Here is a 13,018-nt window from a genome sequence, read left to right on the forward strand (position 1 = left end):
CCAAATACTCTTTGATGCAATGATACTTGCTCTCTGTTGCTGTTCAGTGAATAAGAGTCTCCCATCCCTCTGTCACAGGTATTCTCTCTGGATGTCCCCCCATGCCTAGAATAGTCTCCCTCAACTCTATCTATTTCAGCAAGGTTTTCTGGATTCCTGCAAGTCCCATCTAAAAGTCCATCTTTTACAGTAAGCTTTTAATTCTAGTACCTTCCCTCTGCTAATTATTTCCTATTTATCCAGTATAAAGTTTGCTTTGTATATCTTTCCTTGCCCATTGTCTCCCCCATTGGACTGTGTTCCTTGAGGGTGGGGACTGTTATTTGCTTCTCTTTGTACCCCCAGAACTGGCACATAGTAGGCACTTAATAAACGTTTACTAATAGAGCATTCTGATCATATTCTGAAATTTCTGCTTTGCAGGACTTATACTTCAAATATTTCCTTGAGATAAAACTATCTTCACTTTAAGATCAGTTTACACCTTCTTTACAGAATTATTTTTTGTTCAGTAATCTTCTGGATGAACTGTTTTTAAAGCGTTTAGAGAGAGTAGACCCATTAACTTAATTTATTAGTCAAAATCCTGATCAGTTTTTGATGGCTCTGGAAAAGAATGTTGCAAACCCTTTGCTATGAATACTTGTAGGTAGGAATGTTTGTTCAGTTTTTCTGCAAGAGCAAGCCTGTACTTGCACCAAAGTGATTGCTTTCTACATATGCTCAATGCGTCCTTCTGATGTTTCTTCCTGACGAGAATTGTCTGCTAATGTTGATTAAATTGGCAGTGGTTTCTAAATACTCACTAGTAGTTTACCTTAATAAGATCTTTAAAAATAGCCAAATTATCTTTTTTGGTTAAGCTAAGAAAAGCAAAAGTGTTGCAGGAGGCAGCTTCAAAGGAGAATGTAGACTTCTTGAAGACAAGAACTGTTTTTTGTTTTTTTTAACTCTGTCTCTTTAGCATAGTAGCATGCATAAAAGTAGGCTCTCAATAAATACTTGCTAAATTGATTTGAATTGAGTTTACATAAGGGTAAAACTTTTTAAAATTTCTTTTTGGTTGGACTTTGATTTCAACAGTACATAAAACTCCCCAGGAGTGGATTCCCACTGCCAAAGCAGATCTATAAATGTCCTAACAGCTTAAGAATTACCTGAGGCACTGAGGAATAAGGTGATTAACTCATAGTTACATGCCAGCATATAAAAGGGCAGAGCTTGAACCTAGGTGTTCCTACTGGGACAGGCCTGGCTCTGAGCCATTTTGCCACCTTGCCTCTCAGAACCTTAAAAGGTCAATGGATACTTTCTGAAGTTTTTAACAGTCACAGTCAACATAAGATGTCTGAGAACATCCAGGCTAATAGTAAACAGAAATCAATACAATATGAATCATTTAAAATTGAAGTGCTAAGCCTGGGATCAGCAAAACTCACCTTTTTAATTCAAATTCAACTTCAGACACAATAGTTGTGTGATCTTGGGCCAGTCACTTAACCTTGTTCATCTCAGTTTCCTCATCTGTAAGATGAACTGGAGAAAGAAATAACAATCCACTCCACTATCTTTGTCAAGAAAATCTCAAGTGGGGTCACAAAGAGTCAAACATAACTGAAACAAATGAACAACTTTAAATATATCTCTTACACATACTCTAAAATTAGCATTAAAAGGATATAATTTACAGTACAGGAGAATTTCACTTAGTGAATTCTCTTTTCAAGGCTTCTAAAACTTCTTCAAATCATGTTTTTCTTTCTCTCTCTCAGCAATAATCTCTAATTTTTCTAAGTTTTATGGAATATACTTATTTGTACACTTCAACAGACATAGCATGGTACTAACCAATGTCAATTCCTTCTATTTTACTACCTGGTGGAGTAACTGTACTACTATGTCAAGGGAGAAAGGCAACTGCTAAGAATGGGAGGAGAGTCGATGTGGGACTAGAAACAGCTGTGCTGGAAGATACCTGACATTCCCAGAAGTTGCAGGCTTAGGTTAACAAAATCATCTTTAGGGATCTAAATGCTCTGAGGTCTTCCCAGAATTCAGGATGAGAGTTCTACAGGGCTCTGTCCTGGGCCATCTGCTCTTCTCCCTCCATACTATTTCAGTTGCTGACCTTATCTGCTCCCACGGATTTAATTACCATCTCTATATTGATGATTCTCCATTCTACTTATCCAGTCCTAATATTTATGATGACCTCCAGTCACTCATCTTCAATTGTCTCTCAGAGGTCTCAACTAGATTTCTAGTAGTCACTTAAAACTCAGCATATCCAAAATTTAAGTCATTATCTTTCTCCCTAAATCCTTTCTCCTCCAAAACTTCCCCATTACTGTCAAGGGCACAACCAATCTCCCAGTTCTCTAGACTCAAAATCGAGGTGTTATCCTCTATCCTTTACCCTCTCACTCCTCATAACCAAACTTGTATTTTTGCAATGCCTCTCAGTATGCCCTCTTCTCTCCTCTGTCTGCCACCACGCTGCTGGAGGTCTCCATCACCTCACCATTGTACTACCTGTCCACCAGACTCTTCCCTTTCTAATCCATTCTCCAATCAACTGTCAAAGTGATTTTCCTAAAGAATGTTTCTGTCCATGCCACTCTCATACTTAATAAATTCCTGTGGCTCTGTATCCGGCACAAGATCAAATGCAAAAGACTCTATTTGGTATTCAGAGCCCTTCATAACCTAACCACCTCTGCCCCATCTTTCCAGTCTTCTTACTCCTTATTCTCTACTATGTATTCTTCCACCCAGTCACACCAACCTCCTTGCTGTCCAAAGAACAAGACACTTTTCTCTGGCTGTTCCTTGCCAGGAATGTTCTTCCTACTCATCTCTGCCTCCTGGCTTCTCCAAATCCCAAAAGAAACCCCATCTTCTCCAGAAGCCTTTCTCAACCCTTCCTAATCCATGTGTCTTCCCTTTCTTATTTCCTATTTATTCAATATATAGCTTGTTTGTACACATTTGTTTGCTTATTTTCTCCTCCACTAAATTGTGAGTTCTTAGAGGGAAGGGATTGTCCTTTGCTTTTCCTTTTATTCCTAAGTACTTAGTACAGTACCTGGCATGGAGTAGGTGCTTTATAAATGCTTATTGACTGAAATAATTGGCCTTGGATCTTTGTGCCACAGGAGACAAAGAGCACAGGGTAAAGAAGAAAGAAAATTAGTTCTGGAATTAAAGGATCTAGATTCAAATCAAGCCTCTGACACTCTCTCCTTGAGAGTGACCTTCAAGAAGTGTTTGAACCTCCATATATCTCCTTTTCCTCATCTATAAAACAAGAGATTAGACTAGAGCACTTCTAAACTCAAGTTCTATCATTGTACTTTAGTCAATTTAATGCACCCAAGTTGAAATAAGTCTTTTTTAAAGGAAGTATTTCACTGTGCTCAACTTGGCTTTGTTATGTTCTGTTTTGTGACCAGAAGTCCTAAATATTAAGTCTAGCTTTGCTATGTGTGTAAGTCATTTAGTCACTTGATATCTTTGGGTCTCAGTTCCTTATATGTAAAAATCACAGCATTTAAGAGCTGGAAGGGACTTCAAGTTCAGTAGCACCACATTCAAGTGAGGCCATCAAACAATACATAAGGATCCCTACCAGCTAGGCATTGGCTTATTTTTATTTTTTTAGATTTACATGTAGGGGTTTTTTTAATTCCAAATTTTGCAAACCTAAACGAAACAAGCATTTCCATATTCGAAGAAAAGGAAGATAGTACACAAATGAAATCATAAATCTCGACTCTGTTTAGCTTACTTTTCTTCCATATTTACATAATAAATCTCATCCACTCCCAATCTCTCCCACCCTCCCTGCATCACAAAAGTTGTAGTCAATGTGGCCAATATGCACATATAAATTAATTTTCATTTTTCACCTTTCTGTTCTCTTTCTGGAGGCAATATTCATAATTTGTTCTATCAGGATTAATTCTTGGGCTGTATATAATGTTTTCCTTGTTCTACTCATTTCTAGGATCTTTTAAACTTAGTTTGTTCATTGTTTTTTATGGCATAGTGATATTTTATCACAATCACATACCACAATTTGTTTATCCATTTCCCAACTGATGGGCATTCCCTCAGTTTCCAATTCTTTGCCACCACAAAGAGAGGTGCTGTAAATATTCTGAAACATTGGGGTTCTTTTCCTTTTTCCCTAATCTATTTGGGAAACAGATCCAGCAAAGGTATTGTTGAGTCTAAGGGTATGCAGTTTTATAACTCTGGGTATAATTCCAAATTACTCTCCAAAAGAGTGGCATCCATTCACAGCTCCACCAACAGTCCATTGGTGTCCCTGCTTTTCCCACATCCCCTCCAGCATTTGTCACTTTGCCCCCTTGTCATTTTAGCCAGTCTGGTTGGCACATTGTGAGAAGATGGCAGAGTAGGGGAGAAACTTCCTCACTCTCCTAACATCCCCCACAAACAACTAAAAGTAAAACCACAAAATCAATTCTAAGAGCACAAAAGCACACAGGACTTGACTGTACAACTTGGAAGGAAGGCTTTTGACTTCCCTAGCTACTGTCCCACAATGGCCAATCTAAAATCAACTATATAACCCCTGAGGACAGAATTAGCAACCTCTCCCAGTTTGTTGGACCCCTGCACCTAAGTCCAGGGGGCCACTACAGTTGCAGCAGTGGCAGTGGCAGAAACTGTCATTGCCTCTACATTTGGAACCCTCCCTGGCTCATAGCTAGAGATTGAGGGAATAGATGCCATAGAGTCCCTGGGCACTGGACCCTAAGGGCAGGACATCAAGCCTTGCTCCAGACAGGTGAGTGACAGTTGAAGACCTGGAAACATGGACTAGAAGCCTGTTGTGTCCTGGGAGAGGAGGAATTAGGAGGAAGCCTGCATCAGTGAGTGCGGTTGCTGAAGGACAGGAGAGTTGGGTCCCTGGTTGTCACCACAGCATGAAGTGGCCTGCCTGCTTGCAGTTGCAAGCTCTGGTTAGAGCACCTGAGATCAATCATGACTGGCACAGAAGATTGGGGGAATACATCAGATCCTGGGCTATAAAAATTGGTATAACTAAATAAGGTCCAGAAAAAAAAATCCTGAGACCTAAGATAACATATTCTAATACCACAGGACTCCTGGAAACCTAGCAAAAAACAAACAAACAAACAACAACAACAAAAAGCCAGTAATTAAATCTATTGACTTGGCCACTAAAATAGAAAAAAAAGGGGGGGTGAACAATTAAAGGAGAAAGAACCCAACTATTGAGAGCTACTATGAGGACAGAGAAGACCTTAGCTCAAACTCAGAGGTCAATGAAGTAAAAACATCTACTTCAAAAGCACCAAAGAAACACAATAAATGGCTACAAGCTCAAAAAGAGCTTTTGGAAGAACTTAAAAAGGACCTCAAAAAACAAATAGGTTGAGGAAAAACTAGGAGAAAAAATAAGAGTAATGCAGGAAAATCAAGAAAATTATGAAAGATCACCCAAAGGGAAAAAAGAGATTCAGAATCTCACAGAAAAAAAGTAATCTATTAAGAGCTAGAACTGGACAAGGGGAAGCTAATAATCTCTTAAGACAACAAGAAATAATAAAACAAAATCAAAAGAATTAAATAACAAAAGAGAATATGAAACATCTTATCATATAAATAACTGATTTGGAAAAGAGATCAAGGAGAGACAATATAAGAATAGATGAACTCCCAGAAAGCTCTGATTTTTAAAAAAAGAGCTTGATTTAGTTTTAAAATGCAACCTTATTTATGTTTCATTGTATTTTTACTTATTTTGTTTAAAAATTTCCCACATTTTAATCTGGTTCTGAACACAGAGTGTCCACTGGCAACTTGACACTTTTGCTCTAATTCAACCCATACCTGAAGAATTCTATTAGATAACATTCCCAAGTCTTCATACAATTTCTGATTAAACACTTCTAGGGCAGGGTCTTTTCTAATAGACATATTTCCCAGCATAGTTCATTCCACTTTCATATAGCTCTGTTAGATTTTCCTTATAGTCAAAATCTGCCTCTATTATTTCCATCCAGTGCTGCCCTCTGGTTCTGCCCTCTGGGTCCAAATAGGACAAGAATAATCCCTCTTCTACCTGGCAGTCCTTCAAATACTTGAAGGCAAATATTGGGTTCCCTCTGAGTCTTCAGGCTAAATACCCCAAATTCCTTCGAGAGATCCTAATATGGAATGTTGTTCAATCTTCTCATCATTCTGGTTACCCTCTTCTGGAATTGTTCAAAATTATCTACATCTTTCCTCAAATGAGGTGTCCAGAACTGATGCATATTCCATATGTATCCTGTCTTGGATACTGTCAAGCTGAATTATTACCTCTCTTGTTCTAGAAATGATGTCTTTTAAAATGCTTATATAATAGCCTCTTTTGTAGCTTTAGAGTCAACAGAATCATATTGAACCCAAAGCATTCTGAGATCTTTTTCATAGGGAGCTGTTGTCTGGCCATATTTGCCTTGTTTATTAATGTGTGTTTTTTTTTCTTTTTTCTTTAACTTTTAAGATTTTTTCAATTATATATAGAAGCAATTTTTCATTCCATTTTTCTTTATTAAAATTTTTAACAACAAATTTCCACATAAGTTTTCCAGTCATATGATCCATATTATTTCCCTCCCTTCTCCATTTCCCCTTCCCAAAGGTGATAAGTAATTCAATCTGGATTATACATGTATTATCGCACAAAATATATTTCCATGTTATTCATTTTTTGTAAGCAAAATAATCTTATAGAGCCAAAACCCCAAAACATATACCCAATTAAACAAGTGATAAATCATGTATTTTCATCTGCCTTCCTACTCCAACAGTTCTTTCTCTGGAAGTAGGAAGGCTTCTTTGCCCTAAATCCCTCAGAATTATCCTGGATCATTTTATTGCTGTTAATATTAAAGTCTATACCATTTGATTGTTCCACACAATTGCAGTTACTATGTATAATGTTCTTCTGGTTCTCCTTATTTCACTCTGCATCAATTCACATAGGTCTTTCCAGATCTTTCTGAAATCATTCTGTTCTTCATTCCTTATAGAACAATAGTATTCCATCACGATTTGTTCAATTCTTCCCCAGTTGAGGGATATCCCTTTATGTAGACAATTATGTAGACAAATAATTTTTGACAATTGTTTTCTGAGATTTTGCCATTCATATTTTTGCCCTCCCCCCCTCCAAGGCAGTAAATAGTCTTAGATAGGGTATATCAGTGCTTTCATGCAATACATATTTCCATATTCCCCATATCATGACTGAGAGACATAACACATATACAACTAAAAATTCATGAAGGAAATAAAGTGAAGGATGTTGTACTTTGATCTGCAATCAGATTCTAACATTTCCTTCTTTGGCTGTGGAGAGCATTTTTTATCAGGAGTTGCTTAGGGGTATCTTGGAACCTCGTTTTACAGATAATAAATCTTCCTGTTACTGTATACAAAATTTTCCAGGTTCTATTCAGTTCACTTTGCATCAGTTTATATAAGTCAAAGTTTTTGTGAACTTATTCTTTTCATCATTTTTATAGAGCAATAGTATTCCATTACAATCATATTCTACAACTTGTCCAGCCATTCCCCCAATTGATGGACACTTCTCAGTTTCTGACTCTTTGCTGATACAATAAGAGCTACTAAAAATATTTTTGTACAAGTAGGTCCTTTCTCCCTATCACTGATCTCTTTGGTATACAAAGTCAATAGAAGTGTTGTTGGGTGAAATGTTAAGCATAGTTTTAAGGCCCTTTAACAATGGTTCCATATTGATTTCTGGAATGGTAATATCAGCTCACAATTCCAACAACAGTGGATTTGTGTCTCAATTTTCCCACATTCTCTCCAACTTTTATCATTTTCATTTTCAGTCATATTGCCCAATCTGACAGGTCCAAAGTGGTATCTCAGTTGTTTTAATTTGCATTTCTTTAATCAGTAGTGATTTGGAGCATTGTATCATATGACTATAGATAGTTTTAACTTCTTCCTCACTGAATGATTTCTTCTTCAGTAACAAATTTGTGTCATAAAAGGAATTTGGAAGAATTCCTTCTTCCCTTATTTTTACAAATCCTTCACATAGTATTGGAGTTAATTGTTCTTTGAATGTTTGCTATAATTTATTTGTTAATCCATTTGTTGCTAGGACTTATTTCTGAGGATTTTTTGTTTTTGTTTTTGACAGACTTTTTTGATTCTGAATCCAATTATTGTTTTCTTTTTTTAATTTAATTTAATCAATTTAGAACATTATTCCTTGGTTACAAGAATCATATTCTTTCCCTCCCTCCCCTCCCCCTGCCCCTTCCCATAGCCGACCCACAATTCCACTAGATTTTACATGTGCCCTTGATCAGAACCTATTTCCATGTTGTTGATGTTTGTACTAGGATGATCATTTAGAGTCTACATCTGAGGGAATTTTTTGATGGATAGTTTGGTTCAATTTATTTTACTCTGAAGGAATCGTTTATTCTATTTCCTCTTATGTTAATCTGAGCAGTTAATATTTTGGTAAATATTCATCTTAATTAGTTGTAAGATTTATTGGGATATTGTTAGGCAAAAGAAATCCCAATAATTGGTTTAATTTCTTCTTTTAAAAAAATCCTTATCTTCTGTTTTAGAATCAATACTAAGTAACAGGTCCAAGATAGAAGAGTGGTAAGGGCTAGGCATTGTGGATTAAGTGACTTGCCCAGGGTCCCACAGCTAGAAAATGAATACGGCTAAATTTGAACACAGTACCTCCTGTCTCTAGACCCGACTCTTTATCCACTGAGTGATCGAGCTTTCCCCAATTTCTTTTTCATTGGTTTGATTTCACCTTTTTCATTTTTGATACTGGTAACTTGGTTTTTTCTTCTTTAAACAATCAACTTAATCATTTATCTATTTTATTTATTTTTTCATAAAACCAGTTACTTATTTATTAATTCAATAGTCTTTTTACTTTGAATTTTATTAATCTCTCCTTTGATTTTTAGGATTTCCAATTTAGTGTTTAATTGGTTTAGTTGTTCTTTTTCAAAATTTTTTAGTTGCATGGCCAATTCCTTGATGTGCTCTTTCTCTGTTTTATATATAAATTTTCCCCTAAGTGTAGATTTGGCTGCATCCTATACATTTTGGTATGTTGTCTCCTCATTGTCAGGCTTTTTAATGAAACTATTGATTGTTTCTATAATTTGTTCTTTGATCCATTTGTTCTTTAGGATAAGAGTATTTATTTACAATGGTTTTTTAGTCTTTCTGCTTCCCTTTGTTGAATGTAATTTTTATTGTATAATGAATAATAGTCTGGAAAGGATACATTTAATACTTCTGCTTTTCAACATTTAGCTGTAAGATTTTTCTGCTCTCTTAAATGGTCAGTTTTTGTTTGATGTCATGTACTGCTGAGAAAAAGCTACATTCCTTTCTATTTCATTCAGTTTTCTTCAGAGCTCTATCATATGGAATTTTTCTAAAGTTCTATTTACCTCCTTAACTTCTTTCTTTTTATTTCTTGGTTGGATTTATCTATTCTGAGAGGGGAATGTTGAAGTCCTTCACTAGTAAAATTTTACTATTTCCTTCTGTAACTCATGTAACTTTTCCTTTAGGAATCTGGATTGCTATGCCATTTGGTGTATTTGTATTTAATATTGATATTTTTTTCATTATTAATAGTGCCTTTTATCATGATGTAATTTCCTTAGTTATCTCTTTTGATTAGATCAAATTTTATATTTACTTTGTCTGAGATCATGATCACTACCCTTGGGCTTTTTTTTTAAGTTTAGCTGATATGTAATAGATTCTGATATAGCCCTTTATTCTGTGTCTTCCTGCTTAAAATGCATGTCTTATAGACAGTATATTGTGGAATTTTGGTTTTTAATGCATTCCGTTATCCATTTTTATTTTATGAATGACTTCATTCTATTAACTTTCACAGTTATGATTACTAATTGTGTTTCTCTTTATTTAATTTCCCCATTTATCCTTCTCTTTCTCTCTTTCAAGTCCTCTATTTCATTAACCACCATTTTTTCCACTGGAAGATTATGCTCAGTTTCACTTGGTATATGATTCTTGGTTGTATGCCTTGATACTTTGCCTTTCTGAATATCATATTCCATGCCTTCTGGTCCTTTACTATAGAAGTGGCCAGGTCCTGTGTAATCTGATTGTGGCTCTATAATATTTGAACAATTTCCTTCTGGCTACTTTTTCATTGGCTTGGGAGTTTTTGAATTGTATATAATAGTCCTGGGATATTTTATTTTAAGGTCTCTTTCAAGAGGTAATTGGTGGATTCTTTCAATTTCAACTTTTCTCTCTTGTTCAAAGCTATCAGGACAGTTTCCCCTGATGATTTCTTATAATATAGTGTCTTTTTTTTTTATCATACCTTTCAGGTATTCTGATGATTCTTAGATTGCCACTCCTGAATCCATTTTCTTTTAAAACATAAAATTTTATTTATAACATTTAACATAAATAATGTAATAATTTATATATAGCTTATATAACATAATTCTTCCATTTATATTTGACATATTCTCATTTTTAGGAAATTGTTTTCTTCAGTGAATTTTTTCATTTTTCAGCGTAATTTTTCTATCATTTCTTTTATTATTTGATTTTTTTAACTTTGTTTCAAGTTCTTCCAAGGGTTCTTTTGGGGCCTGACGTCCTTTCTCACTTTCCTTTAGGGTTTCACATTTCCTTTTTGCTGTTGTTATCCCCTTCTGAGTTTATATTTTTATTTATGTCACTAAAGTAACTGTCTTGGGTTAGGTTTTATTCTTTGTTTTTTATCATTTTTTTCTATTCTTTATTTTTTCCCTCTTCATTACCTTATCTAATGGTCAAGGTTCTGTTCTGCTTCTGGAGTAGAGGGAGCACTATTTCAAGCTTGCATTGTATCCTTCTCTGCTGGTCTAGGTAGGGCCAGCTTTCTTTGACAGAATCACTTAGTGTACACTTTGAGATGGTGGCCTGACTTCTTGTGGGGAGACTTATAGCTATTTTGTCCAGCTGGATTCTGTACCCTCTGTTGTTGGGTTCCCTTGTCTCCTGCACTGGGTTGTTCCCCACTCTGCTGTTGCTTGCCTCAGGCCAGATGAGTTTGTGCTGGTTCCCCTGATGATGCACTTGCTGGATTACTCCTTCTTCTCACTCTGGTGAGACCTATTTCCCCTGCTTTCTTTTGTTTTGAGGTGCTTTATTTTCTATTTTTGTTTGCAGGGTTTGAGCAAGCTGAGCATCTCTTACTCTACCATCTTAGCTCTCAGCACAATGATTTTTTAAACATGTATGCCAAACTATGCATTTATTCCTATCAAATTTCTTGATACTTGATTTGTCTTATTGAAATGAGAATGTGCTCCAATTATGTACTTAAAGTTTTATAGTTCTATGCCATGACCCTCTTCCTCTCAGTCTCTATTATTGGTATTTGAGTAGTGGAAGTCACCAATTTACTAATAGGTTATACTCTTAGAGGCTATAATTTGTTGGAAACATAATACTTCTTCCTGATAGGAACAATAATTTGGTCTTCAAGCCATGCTACAAAACCTATTTAATGCATAACATACATGAAATACAGTAGTGTGCTAGGGAAGAAACATTAGCTTTTGGTTAGCCAGGGAAGAGAATGGAGGCCCATAAGTACGAAAAATTTAACACTAGCCTATCATAAATGAATAGAAAAACATTTCTTTAGATCTTACTCTATTACAAACACAATATAGGCAAGGTAATTTAAGGATACCAAAGTGGCACATAGAACTGAACTGGAGAATCAGGATAAACTTTCTATAAGGTAGGGAGTCTACAAAGCAGAGGTGAGGAAGAAGTGCATTTCAGGCACTAAAAGAAAGTCTATGAAAAGACCCAGAAATGGGATATAGAATGTCATGTACAGGCCAGTTTGATTGGAATGTTAGAATGTAATAAAGAAGAATCATGTGCAGTAAACCTGGAAATGTATTTTGGATCTGGGTTCTGAAGGACTTTAAAACTGAAACAGAGGAATTTATATTCTATTGTAGAGACAACAGGGAACCACTGGAGCTTCTCAAGCAGGTGACTTGTTCAGACTTGTTCTTTAGGTATAACAGTTTGCCAGTTCCGTGGGTGATGGATTAGAGTAGAAAAGAGTCTAGAGGCACAGAGACCAAGAAACTATTGTACTAGTTTAATTAAAAAGATTTGAGGACCAAAACTAGAGTTTTGATTGTGTGAGTGAAGAGAAAGGAATGGATATGATATATTGTGACAAGACTTAGCAACTCACTGGAGGTGAGCAATAAACAAGAGTGAAGAGTTAAGTAGTCAACAAACCAATGTAACTAGAAGAATGGTTATGTTCTCAACAATAATAAGGAAGGTAGGAGGGAGAAGTATTGGGTGGAAAAATTAATTCTGGCTTAGGTATATCTGAGATGTCTATAGAATCATCAGTTAGAGATGTTCTATAGGTAGATGGTAATGCACTATTGGATGGAGTTCAGAAGAGAAATTCAAATTGGATATATAAATCTGGGAGTCATTTGCATAGGGTAAGTCTGCCTATGGAAGCAGAAGATGAGATCATTGAATGTATGAACAGTGCAGAAGGAGATGAGAACTGGGCCCAGGATAAAGAACTGTGGGATACATACACACAGAGGGGGAGTGAAGCAATGATGATGATCTCATGATCTCGCAAGAGAGTCTGGGTGGTTGCTGTCCTTTGTACTGGAAGAGGACCAAAATGACATCAGTATGGTGGAGTACAAGTACAATGTGTCCCACTATGACTGATCAGACCAATACCAGCTCAGAAGGCTCTATCATAATGGATAGGGCACAAATAACCTATTTGAATATTTTGGATGGAATTGCCTCTAAATTTGCACATCTCATGTTTCTTTTGAGCTATTGTAATGCTGCTTTGCTCATAGAACACAGAGTCTTCTTTGATGCAGGCACACCATGATGAACAGTC

Source organism: Monodelphis domestica, chromosome 3 (genome assembly GCF_027887165.1).
Source record: "Monodelphis domestica isolate mMonDom1 chromosome 3, mMonDom1.pri, whole genome shotgun sequence".
NCBI lineage: Eukaryota > Metazoa > Chordata > Mammalia > Didelphimorphia > Didelphidae > Monodelphis > Monodelphis domestica.